Here is an 18,570-nt window from a genome sequence, read left to right as displayed (position 1 = left end):
TTGCATGTAGTCCTCAAAAATTGCTTTATGAACTACTTGGTATCTGAATTCTCATCAGTTCAGAAGATATAGCTGTATGTTGAGAAGGTTTTTTTTTTTAACTATTATTTTTTTAGCAGTATAAAAATACCAGAATGCAGTGACTGAATAACCTCCAAAATGAGGAAGAAGCTAGTTTATATTTGCATGCTATGTTTAATTTCGTTTACTGGAGCATGTTGTATTATTAAAATTAGACCTGGATGGGATGATTTTTCCTTTCCATGGAATCTTTCAACTTTAAAATTACAACTTTTTTCCTCCCTACCAATACAGAGCATAGGATCAAAATAGCAGTCTTTGATGTAACATTAATTCTGGGTTGTTTGATAACTTCAGGCTATTTGTTGTACTGCTCCCTTTATTAAAAATTACATTAAAATGGCTTTAGTTTCTAAATCCAATTCTCAAAATATACTTTTTTAAAAGAATTGTCAAAGATTGACATTATGACAGTTCTGAACCACTTCTCACAATGGCCCCACCTTACAAATGTTTTTTGAAGTATCAGCATTTTCTGACAGCCAAAACCAGTTCTGTTGAAGAGTTTCTGACCGGCTCTATTGTCATTTCGCATCAGTGTGTGACACCATTTTCTTTGTCGCAGCGTGACTCAAAATTTTACCGCGTGTCACCAATTCAGCCTTCGCTCTAGGCTCAGGGCTCGTGCGTGGGTGCCATCTGACAATAAAAACGCGGGGGTGAGCTGCTTCACTCCAGTGAGCAGCAGGGACACCTGAGCTGCCAGTGGTTTTGCTTTGTTATTCGCTGTATTGTTTTGTATGTTCATTTTACAAAGTTGGCAGCAATTTATGAAAGTACAGCCTCAGCAACCTACGTGTTCAGTATATGGATTGTAGAGTATATCTGACTTGTAGCCCCATCCTGCTCTCAGAAATGTTGTAGAGAAAATGTCTTGGATCTTTGAGAACAAAAGTGGAGCTTTAAACTCCAGGTTCATTCGTCGCCTTTTGTGTACTGTGCAGGGCTGATTCTGCTGAGACCTACACTAGAGTTACATCATCTCGATTAATGCTCTTGCAAAGCACTTTTCCAAGCTCGGAGGAGGCAGTCGAGGCGGTATTTCCAAAGCATCCTGGCTCTTGGCTGTTTTCTTGACTGTTTTCTTCACTGCAGTTTTCTTGAAAGGAAAGTTTCCTGCTGATGCTAAGTGGGAAGAAAGTGAGTTCAGCAGCTCTCACCTCTTCTGACTTGGTGTTCCCGTTGGGCAGTTGAGGACAGTCCTTCCTCCACTGCTTCATGGGGCTTAGTTGAAGGACAGGTCTTTTCTAAGCCTTGAAGGCAGCGGGTGGTTAGTAGTAGTATTGTTCCTTGCTACTGTAAGCGAGGCTTTTAGTGGGTCTACCACCACTGGGGGGAACTATGTTTTACTGACTGAAAAACAGGGCAACTCAGCCTTGCTGCAGCAAGCTGTGGTGTAGGCTTTGCTCTCCGACGTCAATAGCAAAGTGGGAATGGGATCAAAACTTTGGATTTTCCTGCTTTAAAGACGTAGGAAGAGCGTGACAGATCACAGTCTGTTCTGCGAGGCTGTGTGCTGTGGGGGGCTCGGCTGGGAATGGCGGAGACACTGGCTTGTGGGGGAGGTAGGAGAGATGGCAGCTGTGTGCATTGGCACTGGTGCAAGCTGGCTGCTGACGCTCGCAGGCTGGCAGGAGGATATGCTCGCTCAGCTTTGCGGGTAGAGAAAATGTCCTGGATTAGTTAGTGCTGGCAAGAGCCGAAGTGAGAAAAATACTGTGAGACTGAAGCGATGGATGTGAGTCTTTCCTGGGCTTTCCATGCAGAGCTTCCCAGAGTCCCCCCTGCTCATAAGCTACCTACAACATTTTTCCTTCGAACATCTTTATGTATCACTGAATTGATCCTCTCTCGCTACAGAAATGTCTTGGTTTCCTTCCCAGTATGGGGATTGTTTAGCCATTTAACTTGTGGGTGGCTGGTGTTACCCTTCATTCTTCTTGTCCCTCCTGAATGTCAGGTTTGTGTTCCCTCGTCTTTGGAGGCGAGGGAAGGCTTGTGGCTGTGGGGTGACACCTCCCACCCAGCTTGATTTAACCTTTGGTGCTGCCCTCAGAAATAGGTCTGGGGCAGGTTGTGCTTCTCCCTTTCTGCCAGCGGAAAGTTCCCACCGTGTCAGTTTTGCTGGGATCACTGAGAGGTCCTTGGAGTGCTGGCCTGGAATAGCGCTGGGCACAGGAGGGCAAGCAAAGCAGTGGATAAAATGAAAGTGGTGATGGGTTTGATTCCTGTTCTTCTTGTACGTTGTGTCACCAGTGACTTTCAGAGCACATTTTCAAGTATGTTGGGCAGCTTGCCTGTAGGATGGTATTACAATATTAATAAAGGAGCAGGCAGGAAGGAAAAATGTCCAGGTTTTTCCAGATCAAACTGGAAAAGAAGCAGATAGGGAGTAAGGAAATAGTGATTTCAGTGCAGTGGAGAAGGCTGTCGGGCTTAGCAGGGTGATTGCTGATTGGCAAGAGCCATTAAGAGCGGAGGACGTTAGTGTCAGAACATTTCCATCCCATGTTGCTTCAAGTCTCTATAGCCCAACTGGTACAGGATGCACGTTTGCATTGTGAAGTGCCAGTAAACCAGGCTAGAGTGGAGCCAGGCTTATCCTAGCTGACTTAAATAAGGTAAAACTACTGTCCTTTAGTGGGAAACACTAAAAATCCCAGACAGTGCTCAAGCCCCTCTCATGTGATGAGAAATTAATTCGATTTCTAACCCAATATAGCCAATAGATTAATTTATGCTTCATGTTCTATCATTAATCTTTAATGTAGCTCAATGCCTCTTCATCTCACTCAGAGAGCTCAGTATCTCCTGACTGTGATGTTTTGATCAAAGGTGCTGTTCTTCAAGAGCTGTAACCTCCCCCCGCCCCCGCGCCCTGCCATCTAACGTAGTGGTCCTAGATGCAGACCTGTACTTATTTGCATGAACAAGCCTGCTAGGAAAGATACTCGCTGTGAGTAGCCCTTCTTCCTTTTAAAGGCAGGGCATGTGTGTGGGAGGTTTGGGAAGCATTTACCTACCCTCTCTTTTAGGCACTTGGCTCCCACGTGCAGTCCGTCCCTTGGGCAGCACCTGCTGCTGGTCACATGAAAACTCCTCTGCAGAGTCCCCCACCGCAGCCGGGGCTGCAGACAGCCCTCAGGTAGTTCTGTTCAGCCCACTGCTTGGAGAGCTGAGCCTGTTCGATCTTGATGACTTGCAGATGGGAGAGTGCATATGCTATTAGTTTTGGAACTGGGCACTTAACCAGTGTAGGAGTCTTTCCTTTTTAACTGGTGATAATTCGGTTTGCCTTGGACAAGTATTTTGCATGTTCAAATACAACCTTTCACTCTTCCATTCCAGTTTTCATGTTTTGGTGTATAGTTGCGTGTCATGTGTATTATGGCTGCTCACGTGTTCCTGTGTACTTTGATGGACTGAAGCAAGTTCAGAGGAAATCTGAGGCCCCTGAGTGCACAGGGAGGTAAGGCAGAGGACTGCACAGGTCCCAGGCTCCAAACTTCTTTCACCTGTTTCATCATCTCTCACTTATCTTGTTCCCAGGTACTTTGAATTTAACACCACAGGACTCCTGCCTTAACTCTTTCTGGACCATCTTTTTATACCTCATCCCACCTTGTCAGTTGTGGGATATGTCTCCTTTCCATTCTTTATTTCCTTTACCCAAATGGGATCATCTGTCCCGGTGGTGTCATGGTGTGGCAGTGCACATTCCAGCCACCTCTAGCAATGAACTTGTGGGATAACAGGAAACCCGTGTGGGAACACAGATCCCATCTGTGATGTCTTGTAGCTTTTCGTTCCATGTTTGTATAGCATCTAGCAGAGCAGCGTCTTACCTGAATTGGTGTACAAATACATAGGATTACTCATGAGAGTAAGGAGGATTAACTCCATAATTCATACAGACTGATGCTAACGAAAGCTTCTTAGAGAGGATGCTTCATAGTGGTCACATAGGTCTGCTTTTCTTCTGATCTCCCCAAAGTATCATCTGTGGGCTTTGAGAGTGTGGTTGGCAAACTGTGGTCAGATGTTACAGACCTCATCTGATGAAATTCCTGTCTGGAGGGAATATACAAGCAGTGTTGTATGTTTTGCTTTAGGAAATTCAGAGGTTAGTGAAGTCTGTGTTTTAAACCTCCTCCATAAACAGACTCCAGCTGTGACAGTCCTGGGATCTGTACCCTCTTGCTCCAAGCTGCCATGCCAAAATAGAAGCAGACTTTTTCCTGGACAGGCTTTGTCCTGAGATGATATCTTGGTTTGTGAATGTGTTCTGACTTGGCAAAAAAACAGTTGTTTAAAATATTCAGCGTGACAGCTGTGAAACTGCTGTCTGGTGACTGACCGGAGGAGTAACAAGTGCCCTCTGCCGAATGACCCAGTCAATGCTGGTGTCAGTTCTGATGGCTCCAGCCTCGCTGGTTTGTGAACACATCACCCCTTGTCTTTTGTAGCTGAGAGATGGAGGTGCAGCTTTTGCCATGAGTTAGAGAAGTGGGAGATGCAAGACAAAAAGCAAAGGTCATAAAATCCACTGACAGCCTGGGAATGCATTGGTGTTTGTATTGCAGTCTTCTGTGCAAGGCTAAAATAGGATGCATCTACGTGTAGCTTTATAGGTGCAGAGCGCTCCAGTGACCTTCCTAAGCTGTAAACTTCAGATTTGATCATGGTGTCTATTTACAGGTAAAGAACCAAATATTTGGGCTGCAAAGGCTTGTTACCAATTTGCCGTGCAGCCCATTTGTATAAATCTGAATACAACACATTCCTTTTGATGGAAAAGAAAGGCCAGCACTTACAACAAACCCCATGATAATGCATTTATGACAGTATAAGTTAGACAGATGAATAACAGTATTTGGAGGAAATTTCTGTAAGCTTCTTGGTGGTTACTGTGGGCAGTACTGCACTGTAGAATTACATATATCATTTGTCCAAGTGGAAGTCACTGCTGTGCCCCCAGTTTAAGCTCGTACACAGCACTACAGATATGCTAGGATGGTTGGGTACTAACAACACCCCTTCTCTTCTTTAGAGATGCTTACCTGCAATTTTCACTTATCCTTTCATGTGGACATGTAAGTTCCAGGTGAAAGCATTGAGTTTTCCAGGCTTATCAGTGGATTAAAGCTGGCAAGAAAGTTGAAAACACAGTATAGGGATGCTGCCCAGTTGTGTAGGGATGGGGTCAGGAAGGCCAAGGCATGGATGGAGCTGAACTTGGCAAGCGATGCAAAGAATAATAATAAGGGCTTCTACAGGTATGTCAGCCAGAAAAGGAAGGTCAAAGAAAGTGTACCCCCCCCCCCCCCCCAATGAGCAAGACTGGCAAACGGGTAACAACAGACAGGGAGGAGGCTGAGGTACTCAACAACTTTTTTGCCTCAGTCTTCACTGGCAATCTCTCTTCCCACACCTCTTGAGTGGATGCTCCACAAGACGAGGACTGGGGGAGCAAAGTTCCTCTGACTGTAAGATCAGGTTTGTGACCACCTGAGGAACCTGAATATACATAAGTCTATGGGACCTGCTGAGATGCATCCCAGAGTCCTGAGGCAATTGGCTGATGTAGCTGCCAAGCCGCTCTCCATGATACTTGAAAAGTCATGGCAGTCAGGTGAAGTCCCTGGTGACTGGAAAAAGGGAAACATTGCACTTGTTTTTAAAAAGGGTAGAAGGGATGATCCTGGGAACTACTGACCTGTCAGCCTCACCTCTGTGCCTGGGAAGATCATGGAACAGATCCTCCTAGAAGCTATGCTAAGGCACATGGAGGACAGGGAGGTGATTCGAGACAGCCAGCATGGCTTCACCAAGTGCAAGTCCTGCCTGACCAACCTAGTGGCCTTCTATGATGGAGTGACTACATCAGTGGACAAGGGAAGAGCTACGGATGTCGTCTATCTGGACTTCTGTAAGGCCTTTGACACGGTCCCCTACAACATCCTTCTCTCTAAACTGGAGAGATATGGATTCAATGGGTGGACTGTTTGGTGGATGAGGAATTGGCTGGATGGTCGCATCCAGAGGGTAGTGGTCAATAGCTCAATGTCCAAATGGAGATCGGTGACAAGTGGTGTCCCTCAGGGGTCCGTATTGGGACCAGTACTGCTTAATATCTTCATCAATGGCATAGCAGGATCAAGTGCACCCTCAGCCAGCTTGCAGATGACACCAAGCTGAGTGGTGCGGTTGACACGCCTGAGGGATGGGATGCCATCCAGAGGGACCTGGACAAGCTTGAGAAGTGGGCCCGTGCGAACCTCGTGAGGTTCAACAAGGCCAAGTGCAGGGTCCTGCACCTGGGTTGGGGCAAGCCCTGGTATCAGTACAGGCCAGGGGGATGAAGGGATTGAGAGCAGCCCTGCGGAGAAGGACTGGGGAGTACTGGCAGATGAAAAGCTGGACATGAGCTGGCAATGTGTGCTCGCAGCCCAGATGGCTGTATCCTGGGCTGCATCAGAAGAAGCGTGGCCAGCAGGTCGAGGGAGGCGATTCTGCCCCTCTGCTCCGCTCTGGTGAGACCCCACCTGCAGTACTGCGTCCAGCTCTGGGGTCCTCAGCACAAGAAAGACATGGACCTGTTGGAGCGGGTCCAGAGGAGGGCCACAAAAATGGTCAGAGGGGTGGAACACCTCTCCTATGAAGAAAGGCTGAGAGACTTGGGGTTGTTCAGCCTGGAGAAGAGAAGGCTCCAGGGAGACCTTATTATGGCCTTTCAGTATTTCAAGGGGGCTTATAAGAAAGATGGGGACAGACTTTTTAGCAGGGCCTGTAGCAATAGGACAGGGGGTAATGGTTTTAATCTAAAAGAGGGTAGATTCAGACTAGATATAAGGAAGAAATTTTTTATGATGAGGGCGGTGAAACACTGGAACAGGTTGCCCAGAGAGGTGGTAGATGCCCCATCCCTGGAAACAATCAAGGTCAGGTTGGACGGGACTGTGAGCGACCTGGTCTAGCTGAAGATGTCCCTGCTCATTGCAGGGGGGCTTAGATTAGATGAGCTTTAAAGGTCCCTTCCAACCCAAACTATTTTATGTTTCTGTGATATAAAGGAACTCTGAAGTGTTTCTTTTTCTTCCCAAATGAGGAATGTCAGATAGACTATTTCCTACCATTCCTCTCTTAAGAATACAGTGTGGGAGGTCTCAGAAGTATAAAATTGCTTTTCCTTAATCAAAAAGACAAGAGTCTTGGAACTTTAATAGAGACATATTTTCTTCTCGACAGTTCTCAAACACTTGTGCTACATTGGATTTAATGATACAGGAGTTTTAAAGGGGATGAATAAATCACTTCTTTTGCTGTTCATCAAGTGACACACTGGTGATACAGCCTCCGTTAGAGATCTGGTAGACCTTTCAGGAAAAACAGCATTAAAACCAGACTGAATTTACTGTGTTTAAAAAACGGCGGTGGAAAAACATGCCTCAAATACATAAATGTTACTGTTAAACACAAAAATGTCAGATGTGCATGAGGTCTCTTCTATTCTTGGAGACCTTGGTTATATTCGGTAAATATATTCAGTTACTAGTGGTAACTTGGAAGACACTTAAGTGTGGGGAAGAGAAGGAGGGATAGCTAAACAGAAGGCTGACAAGGGGGTGCAGCTGTGCAAGCATGCGTTAGCTGGCTGAAGCTGCGGCGCAGCAGCTGAGGGATGAGTTAAAGCTCTAGCAGGTCACAGCACAGTTTGTTCTTTCTGATTTATGAATCCCACACTTTGAGTAGGTCTTTGCTTTGCTATGTTAATGGCTGCAGTACCCAGGAGTGTGTACGTATCTTAATCAGGCATCGGTATATCATATAAGTCAATCATCAGGCAGCAACAATATGCAAACACACTGCTACATTCTCACCTGCTTGAAGAGGCTTTTGCTTTGCAAAATGTAAAGCCAGGGGTATGTCACTGCGTCTTCCAAACTGGACCTTAAAGACATGCTGTTGTTAGTAAGGACACAAATAGCTCTTACTTACCTTACAGTTAGATCAAGCTTATGGTGCACTACCATGCGAACATTACAACCCGTATTTCCAGCACAGTTACTCAGCTCTAATGCATAGATGCTGTCAAGCCAGGGAGAAGGAAAATCAACTATGCTGAACATAAATAAAACAATACACTTCCATGCACTGCAAATACATCGCATCTTGTTTATGACGTACAGCTCTTCTGCAACTCCTCCCACTCTATTAATAAAATGTCCTTAAGGTTTCAAAGTGGAAAGCTCAGCAGTTGCTGATGCAAAATGACAGCAGTAGAGTGATGATGATTTACACCACCTACAGATCAAGTCGGAAGGCTTCATTTAGATGCTGCAAGACTGTTTGCACAAGGCTTTGCCCAATTTGGTGCGTGGGAAATCTGGCGGTGAAACAATTTAGTTGTGTTATGAAATTAAAAAGCGTTCTAAAGACTTAAGGCATTAAGTGCTCTTTGCGTGCTGCTGTATTACATTCATAAAATACCCAAGCCTGGCTCTAATGGGCTGTAAACGAACTCTTGGAGAAAAATATATCAAAATAAAACTACAGACAGCCTGGGAGAATGCCTTCCAGGTTCCCCATAAAGACTTCACACCAACTAGCAAAGCTAGTCCCAGAGAGCACGTTAACAGGCTTTACACTAGACCTTGCAGATGCTGGGACACGACTTTGTTTTTTACAATACCAGTATTTACACTGACTATGGGCTTGAGTGATAGGAAATGAAAGATTTGCAGTGAGAGCAAGGCAAATGGTATCGTTTAGAAGGGAAGATAAACAAAATTGTTACTACCAAGAAAGTGGGAAGTCAGAGCTGCGTGGGCCAAGTTCTGTCCTTATTTGGCTTTGGGGAATTATGTGATTTTATTCTATGACTCAGAGTTGTTTTTTACAGCATTTGCGTCACCCAGAAAAGTTGAATCTGCATAAGACCCAGCATGTTCCAGGAGAGAATATTTTGTTCTGTAATGTGAACTCACTAACAGACACTGACAGCTTTCATATTTTGCTTTTTTATTATTGTTGTCATTCAGGCATAAACTGCAAAATGTCTCAGAGCTATCAGGTTGTGTTACCACAGCAGGTATATGCAGTATCAGGGAAAATCCTAACACTTGGAGAATCATTTTACAAATCAGCAACAGTGAATTTTATTTCTTGAGAGGGCTATGAGCTTTTAGTTTGCCTCCTTCGGCTTCTGTTCACATGTGCAAAAACACAGTCTGTGTATGAATTAGATAATGTAGTTGCCCCCCTCAGTTCCACCCGGGTCTGACCATATGATTTCACTTGCAGAGCTTCACCCATTATAGGTGCCACAAATTAGTCACTGCCCTGAAGTGTAAATGCTTGTGTTTTTCCATCCAGAAGGGTTGCTAGAGGATTTGGCACATAATGCTGCAAGGAGATGGCAGAACTGAAAATAGGTGAGCTTGGGCATTGGTTTGAAGATGCAGCAAATCCAAGCAAATCCAAACGTAAGGCTTTGAAGGCTGGATTGCAAATGCTGCAGCCCTGTGATGCAAAGTGCTGATCCAATATTGGCTCGCTCTGCTTGTTCAGACATGTTCAAGTGTTTCTGAGAAGTTATTTTTGTGCTGGCAGGCTTTATGAGAGATCAGGTGGTGTCTGCCCATGCGGCTCTGCTTTTCTACAAGGCTGGAGATCATTTCTCTTCCTGCAGCTGGCACGGAGCTGTCGTAAAACTATGATGCTGACATAAACACCGCTCTGGCTAATTAGACAGAAATGAGGTTGCGTGCCCGCACCCAGCCTGGAGCATGTCAGTGGCACCGTGCGCATTGGGTTTTATTAACAGCCGTGGAAGAGCCTCAACCTCCCATCCATTGCTCGGGACTGAGAAACAGCTCAGGCATAACTGAAATCCCAAGCAAAATGAGTTTTTTCTTGTTCCAAGTGCATCACGCATGTCCGAGAGAGGACCTTTAACCGCCCCTCTTTGCTGGACAGTGCTGGCACCGGACTTTTACTCTGGTTCACTGTGTTGCTTGTTTGGCACTGAGCTCAGGCCGGAGGCTGCGTCATGACCCTGTGAGCTGTTTATGTAAAGGAAAACTTCTTCTCATTTAAAAAAAATTTTTTAATTTTTTAAATTTTTTTGTTTTAACAGCTGCATTTTGCCAGTGGTCTACTTTTGGCTTTTCCTTTTCATTCACTCAAGTTTTGTCAAGAAAAAAGGCTGAGGCTGAGTAAGGTGCGGTCATCTCAGGCTGCAGCCTGGGAGGGGGAGGCACTGCACTAGTCTCCTGCTCTCTGTCTCTCCTCTTGTGTCCAGAGGAGAAGAAAATGAAGCCAACACAATTATCAGATAGCTCATTAACTGAATCCTGTCAGAACTGGTCACTCCACGAATCCTTGGTGATTTAATTCTCCCACTTAATTAATTCCCCCCCCTTAGAAATGGTTAGCTCACATTAGAGACGAATTACCTGTTAATTTTCCTTTTGAGAATTAGTGCTCTTCTAGGCCCTGGTTAGGCTTTCTTGCCTTACATCAGATCTGTTCAAAAGCAGACGCTGAAGTCTTTTGATTTGGGTTTCTGTTAACCTTGCCATTTCCCATTTTACGTATGGGAAAGACAAGTTGCCTTGTAGTCAAGGCAGGGGTCTGATAATGCTCAAGGGGCCTCCTGCAGAGGTGGTTCCCTCCCCATCTCTGCTCTGGGCTTCCCATGTGCCTGGGAGAGGCGAAAGACAAAAAAACCCACCCCAAAATTAATTATGGCACAAAACTTTGACCTTTGCAGCTTCTGCTCTGCTGGTGCCCAAAGCCTCTGGGCCATGTATTTTTTATCTGTATGAGTGTTTATGAGACACAGGGCCAGGGGCATAGTGTCCTTGAGAGGGGCTGCAGCAGCCAGGGCTGCCTGCGAGGGCTTTCCTGGTGGATGGGGGAATTTTCTTGGGGTCTGGTCTCTGGTCCTGAGGCTGCTTCTGCATTTTATCTACAGATTGGTTCAATGCAAAATGCAGAAGCTGTCCAGGAAACAGAAGGCAATGCTTCCCCTCCGCCGCCCCCCCGGATGTGTTTGCAAATCCCAGTCTCCTCTTTCAGTATGTTTCTACCAGACAGAAGCCTGCTGGCATTATTTATTAATTTTGCTGCACAGTGTCATGGTTTCGACAGGAGGGGGGGATAGTCCCCTTTTGATCTGTGCTGGCCCGTCGCTTCTGTTGGTAGGGCACTTGTTTAGGGGAGAGGGTGCTGCGGGTTTGGCTCTCGCCATATGGTGGAAAGCAGAGAGCTTGGATCTGCCATTTGTCAGGCGAGCGCTCAAAAACCTGCTGGTTGTACAAACTGTGGGTGATGTTGCTTGTGTTAACTATTGCTGTACGCCACAGAGCACCGTTTGTCCCTGCACGCTCCCAGGGGAATGGTGGCAAATGCTCTCTCAAAAGCCTCGCCTGGGACAGAGGTCGGAGCGCTTGCTTGGACAGACTGCCCTCCTCGTGAGCGGCTGCAGGGCTGGGCTCCCTACGAGAAATAAGGTGGAGCAGTCCAAGGTCTGTGAGCAGTGCCCCAACGACACCTGATGGGAGTGTATTTGGACGGGGCTGGTTGGTCATGCACAGGCATGATGGAGGAAAGGCAAACACCCAGCTGACTTTTTTATGGAAAGGTAGGCACATTCGATGCTTAAATAAATACAGTGCTTAGAGCTCCTTCAGTTGCTGCCTAAACCTCAAGACTTCCAAAGCACTTCTGTTCCTAGGTGGATCAAACGTTCAGGCCTGGAGCCTCAAGGATATTTCAGCATCTGGGCTGCTGACATCCCCTGGCTAACGCCTAATCCTTTTTAGGTCTCTCAAGCTTGAATGGAGCCTAATGCAGGTGGTGCTGCCCGGCACAGCCCCAAAGCTGCAGGGGGTCTCAAGCAAGGTGTGTTCGGATCCGAGCTTTGCTGGCATAAGCCAACCTTGCTGTACCATGTTACTGCCTTCGCTGCCCATCCTGTGCCCCTGCGGATGCTACTGCCCCTTGAGTGGGGAAGGACCTATGTGTGCTCTTTTCCATACCCTGTGGCAAGGGGTATGGAATGCTGTAGCCCTCAGCTGGAGACCCTTGGGCAACATGCAGCCAACCTGCAGCACTGGTAGGGTCCCTCAGACCTGATGGGATGCTCTGTCTTGCACCTACCAAGCATCTACCCAAAATAATGGGCTGAGGGTGTCCCGGCTTGGTGCTTTAATTCATCACTTCCACAGCCTGCTCTTTGTTTTGCAATTTTTAAATTGCACTGCTAAAAATCATAGCAGTAGCCCCAAGCAGCAAAGTTTCCCTATCCCATTTAAGGGCAAGGCAAGCATTTCTGTTACACCAGTGAGCCCATTGCTCTGGTAGGAGAGCAAGATCGTGGACAGGCTGTCACCGAGTGTGCCTGAGCGACTGCTGCAAACACTCACCGAGTGCCAAGGAGGGAGAGGATGTGTTTTGGATGCCTCGGAGGTGCTGCCAGGCACCAGGGTGAAGGGAGGTGCAGCCCTGCATGGCCAGGCATGCTGCCCCCTTCCCTGTCCTGCACCCTCACGTGCCAAATGTGTGTCCCCAGCACAACACAGTAAGTCTCAGAGGAGAAGCGTGAAAGCTCTGCCTAAAGCAAAGGGAAATAATAACGATAGTGAGAAATTCTGGGTAGAACACAGGGTTTTTTTGAGGGCTGCGGTGTCTTGCAGAGCCCTGGTGTGATCTATTTTTAATGCTGAACGTCTAGCCCTCCTTCGCATTTCCCACAGCTTGGCTTGATCAATGTGCTTCTGCAGCATCTCCCTCCCCCTGCCTCGTACGTGTGGTGTTTACCTCCTTGTTTATTTTCTGTTTCCTACCATACACGCAGAGCAGATGTTCACGATGCTCTGTTATAACTCAAATTGGGCTTGGTAGCTCAAACAACTTGTTGCAACACACTTGTTGCTAAAGTGCAGCTGTTGTAGCACAGCTTTTCTGACAAGTGCAAAGAGGGTTCTCCCCTGCTTCTGCAGGCTCCCGTGAACCTGACACAACCTGCACGGCATCCCTAGATGCAACCTAGAAACGGTTAAGGGATTTGCAGGCTGCAGCTTTGCTGCTATCGAGCTAGCAGGAGCAGAGCTTTCTCTTCACATTGCCAGTTGCTAGGCTTGGGACTCAGCGCTGATCCTATCCAAGACAGTAGTATTTGCCCTGCTGCAGAGGAGCTATTTCCTCCATCGCTGTCGATTCGATGTCTCAGAAAAAGCTGTTGTGCCCCTTCTCCCTCAGGTACTGTGGTCTTCTGCAGCTGGCAGGAAACAAGGCCTTTTGCATGAGCAGAAGTGCTGTACTTCTGCGATCCATAAATACACCCCAGCGTGGGGGATTTGCAGTGTTTGCCTGTAACACGGCCATGGGGGCTTTTTTGGCAACGCCCAGGGTTGGCACAGAGGAGGTGCCAGCAGCCCATAAAAATCACAGGCAGGGAATGAGCGGGAAGCAGAGTACGTGGGTGTAAATGTCTGCTCATCTACCACAGTGGCCGTTCCCCTCCATCCCCCAAGCTCTGCTAGCTTTAATCATCTTAGGCCCGTGCAAAAACTCTGCATACATCAGGTGGTGGATGTTTGAGTAGCTGCATTACTGTAGCTGGAGAATCTGACCCCCTTGCCAAGAGGCTTGGAGAAAGCAACGTGGCAGACGGCTGCCGTCGGCTGCGCTGGCTGCTCCCAGGGCAGCTCCTGGCCACAGTGGCTGCTCCGTCTCCCCTCCAGCGTGCCCTGGAGCGATGCTTGGTTTCTTACCAGAATGTGCTCCATGTTTGGGATCCCTGAGTTTCTTTGTCCTTTACCCATGACACATCCTTTCTTAGCAGTCAAACACATGCCGTTCAGGTGCGCTGTAGCATGTGGGAAGCTTTTACTCATGTGGCTACGGCGAGGAGCGCTGGAGACTTTCTTACACCCCTTTCCTTTGCCAGGAGGGGGCATGGGTGGAAGGCGTGCATGTGTAACGTTAGCTGGAAGGAGGACTTGGCCATAATGAGCAGTTTTTAGTAAGTTCTCTTCCTGTCTTTTCAGCCCAGTCCTTTAACTGCCCTGGGCTTGGTTATGCAGTGAATGCATTGCCATTACACGCTCAGGAAGGCATGATAAGTTCATTTAACAAATCTTCCAGATCATCTCTAAGTGTATACTGCTCTAACCTTCTGCTTAGTGCGCTGGGTATTATGTTACTGAAGTTTATTTCTGATTTGATGATTGGCTCCTTTCCTATCTGCCAACATCTTTGACAGACAACAGAATTATCCTTTTAGATCTATTACCTGGTAATTACAGCTGCTTGGCGTGATGGAGCGCTCCTTGTTACTTGGCCTTCAGAAGCGTTAGTCAGGCAGAGGAAGTTCCATGACAGGTAGAGCAAAAATGATATTGCAGCGCAGTTATAACCCCTCAGATCCCTTGATTCAAGAGTCCCAGGGCTTCTGGCTCCTTCTCCCCACGTATCTGACCTGGCTACAGAGCAGGCTCCTGACAGAAGAGCCTGAGTTAAGCGGAGAGAGGTGAGTGATGAACCTGTCCCAAATGTTGACACTATACAGCGGGGAGAGGGCGGCACTGATCCTGTCATGGAAAGGGGAGAGGTGCATCACCAGGAGGTAAATAAACTGTCTGGCGAGGCCTGGGAGGGCCCTTGGCTTGGATAATGTATTGCCTGTTGTGCGTTTAGTGCAGAAAGGCTGTTTCAACAGGTGTTGCAGTGCTGTGTTTAAGTTCATTGTGCGTTGCCCATACATAGCTGTGGAGGCAGCTTTATTAAGATTAATGGCCTCGCTAGCCACTAAGGGGGAATTAAGAAGAGCTCACTGCGATGTGTCCTTGCCTTCATGTGTGTACTGCGCAGCCTTCCCGTTAGATAACGAGGAACTGCAAGTAGGCACTGCCTTGGGCGGCAGTCTGTGGAAAGCACGGCCTGAGGACTTAAGCAGGAGACAAGCAGCTCTCTGTTTTTTTACACAGGATAGAAATGACCCTGCAGATGCCAAAGGGCTGGGGCAGAGCAGCTCCCCAGCTGCTAGTAAAAGTGGCATGAGCCCGAACCCTCCCAGGGCTCCCCGGCTGTGCATGCCCACACCACTGGCACCCTTGGACCGGCTTCAGCAGGGAGGGCAGGTTGGCTGGTACGGGTGCTGCCAGGCTTGACTTTCCCTGTCTGCTAGCGGGACACGCGAGCAGCAGCTGCCTGCTCGGCCGCACGCCGGGCGTGAGCGGTGCTGCAGTGCAGGACGCTGAGCCGAGGGCTGCTCGAAGGCAGAAGTGAGGGCAGGGCTCCCCACAGCCCGCAGAGAAAGACAGGCGATGCAGCCCCTGTTCAGGCTTCACCAGCAGCAGTTCATCCCTGAAATGAGATGTCTGAGCATGGCCGGCCAGCTTTAGTTGAGGCCAAGAGTCACAGCGCAGATGTGGGGGATGTAGACTCAAGTTCCTCTCCAGCTTTGGTTAATACAGAGCTGAGCCCGGCTTCCCTCTCCCTCCCCAAGGCTGCTTTGGGTATTGTAGAGAGCCAGCCGGTAGCCCCCATGATGTTGTTTTTCAGCATTGCATCCATACACACGTATTGCAATGGGAAGCAGGAACTTGCTTCCCAGGTGAGTGCCCGGCCCCTCGCTGCAGAGCAGCCCACGCTGCTCCTTTCTTGCTGGAAGCGTTGCTGTTTGATTAGCACGAGTGACACGTGAAACCACATCCGCAGGATGGGCTGGGAGAGACCTCGTGAGCTGGTGTAAAAGCCAGTGGCCTGGACAGTCTTGGAGAGGGTCTCTGTCCTGCTCTCCCCAGGCAGTGGGAGGATTTGACCTTGATGGAGCTACGCTCCATCCCCTGGGCTCCTTGTCCCCGTTGCATGGGGTCTGCATGATGTTCAGCTGGGCCGTCGGCAGAGGTTTGGCTTGCCAGGCAAATACACTAGCCTGTGGTTTGCTGTGCACTGCATCTGCTTCAGTCTCCCTACCCTAGGGTGTGCTGTTCCCTTTCAGAAGACGCTCCTGCTGCAGCTGCGGGCTCCTGGGCCTCCGCTCCTGCTGCAGGCCTTGGCCGTCGTGCAGTGGCTGGGCTGGGGCTTCAAATTCGGTGCCCACCTTGACCCTCTCCTCTTTCTGCTGCTTCATTGGCTTGGCTTCCTTCCCCTCCCCACGGGTAAGCGGCTTTTTGGTGGCTATATCTTGCCAAGAACTGCTGCTGGCCACCTTGTCTCATCCCTGCTTCCTCCTGCCACAGACCAGGCGGTGAAGAGTCCCCCAGAGTTACTCCTGCAGGTAGCCCGCAGCCAGCCGAGCTCTGCCGTGAGGTGGCTGCCGGGCTGCTTTGCCCTTGGGCTGGGTTTGGGCATCGCGACGTGCCCGGCGCTGTCCGTGCTCTCAGTCCATGGGCAGGTGTCCGTCAGGAAACTGTCCCAGCTCAGACCACCTCTGCGTGCCTGCACTGCCGTGGGGACACGGCTCGGGGTGGGAGGGAAAGCGGGGCAGCTGCTGCTGGTGTGAAGCGGCTGCGGGGCTGCAGCATTCCACACACAAACCCAGGCCAGCACGGTGAACGTAAAACCAGGCAACGGGCCGTTCTTCAGTCTGTCATGCCTTGCCAGGGAAGCTGGTCAAAGCTTGGACGGGTTTACCTACACCCAACAGAACAAACCTGGACACTTGGCAGAGGCTGCTGAGGGGAATTAGGGGCCAAAATTGGGTCTTTGGGGTGAGATGGGTTTATTTCTGAAGGATGGGAGCCATTTTGACAGCCCAGAGGTGCTGTCACTGGTGGCAGCCCTCCTTGCTGAGGATACATGGGGAGGACATCATGGGGGGCACCACAGCAACCCTCCCTTCCCAGGGATTTCTTGAGGTGGTGTGGGTCTTCTCCAGCTGGGGTGGGACCAGCCAAAGGCAGCCCGATGAGGGCACGGCACAGCAGCTGAGGGGGGTGGGCAGGCTGGGAGGGGGCTGCAACATGGGGCAGAGGGCCAGAGACAACGTGCAACCTGCAGCACCCAGGCTGGGCAGGGACGGACGGCCCTGGGCTGGGATGAAATGGGACTCCTGGGCCCTCGGGCAGGGGTGGCCCCAGGGGAGACCCCTCCCTAAGATGCCTACTGTGCCCTCAGGGCCCTGAAGCTTAATGCCTGAGCAAAGTCTGGGGGCCTGAGCCTCAGCCCAGACAAAAACAAAGCCTCCACCTGCAGAAGAAAAGCTGTCTTCCCTTCTACGTGAGGGAAAGGCTCTTAACTCCTTGCTCTTGAAGTCTTGGTTGGCCCCTCAGCTGCTTCTGCATCTCCTGTAAGCAGCAACGTTGTGGCTGCACCAAGCACTATTTCTGGCAGGGGCACTGGCTGTGCTGAAGTTGCAAACCCCAGCATGGCCGCGCTGGTCTGTCCTGTCTGCTCCCAGCACAGCCGTCCCCGCTGCAGAGGACTCCTCCTGCCTGCCCCAACCCTACACCATCCGGAGCTGTGCACGCAGCAGCGCGGCCGGCTGGGTGCCCACCCTACACGCAGCCCGGGTCCCACAAGGGCAGAGCTGACAACAGGAGGGCTGGCAAGAAACGCTGAGGCAGCTACTTCAAAGGTCACCCCAGCGATTATGTGCACAGGAAAGGCTCAGATGTACGACACAGCTGCTGCTGTGAGAAGAGGGGAAGTATGCACTGGGCTGTGGCCGCTATTACAAAAGTTCAGGAAACCAAAGTCCGGGGCAGGCGGGGGGGCTCGGGTGCTCTGCGGTGCCGGGACCTCACCCCCTGCATTAGTCCCACAAATGCAAGCTGCTCTTAGAGACAAAAAAACAGGAGAGCAAAGATGTTCAGCCACCGGAGTCAGGTGAGCAGCTCTGCCTCTTCACTGCTCTAAGGAGGGCAGCGTTTGGCTGGAAGCGTCCAGATGTGCGATGCTTGGCATCCGGCTAACCTAGCGCTGGTGTCTAATGGCGTGGAGGTGTCCCCAGAGCTGCATGCTCTCAGCTGTCTTGTCATCTCCATCGGTGAAAGCGGGCCCTGCCGAGGCCCATGGTGGTGCCCACAGGTAGGCGGCTAAAGTGGGTGAGATGAGACCTCTCTCACCTTCAGTTAGGTGAGTGCCACCAGCTGTTTTTAGCCAGCCTTTGAAAATAAAGGGAATATTTTAACCTGCAGCTGAACCACTGCAAGAAGTGGTCCCCAGTGATCATTTTAAATCAAATCAGTGTGTATCAGAGATAGGAGCTACATTCAGATCCTTCACCCACTGTCACATGAAATGCCCAGGGCCATGAAGTGGGTTGTTAGAAGCAGTCTTGCATTCAGCCTGTGCAGGCTTGCCCTGCAAGGCGAGCTTGTCCTCACTGCCAGCTCGTGAAGCTGTGCCAAGGCTTACATCCCCAGCACACACCACCGGAGCAGAGCGGGCTCCTCCGGTCAGGGCTGAATTCTCCAGTTCTTTTGGTGGAAGATCAGATATAAACATCTTTTTTTTTTTTTTTTTTTTTTCAGT

This window comes from Mycteria americana, chromosome 1 (assembly GCF_035582795.1).
Source record: "Mycteria americana isolate JAX WOST 10 ecotype Jacksonville Zoo and Gardens chromosome 1, USCA_MyAme_1.0, whole genome shotgun sequence".
NCBI classification, from domain to species: domain Eukaryota; kingdom Metazoa; phylum Chordata; class Aves; order Ciconiiformes; family Ciconiidae; genus Mycteria; species Mycteria americana.
The sequence above is the reverse complement of the archived record's forward strand: the minus strand, read 5'-3'. Positions refer to the sequence as shown.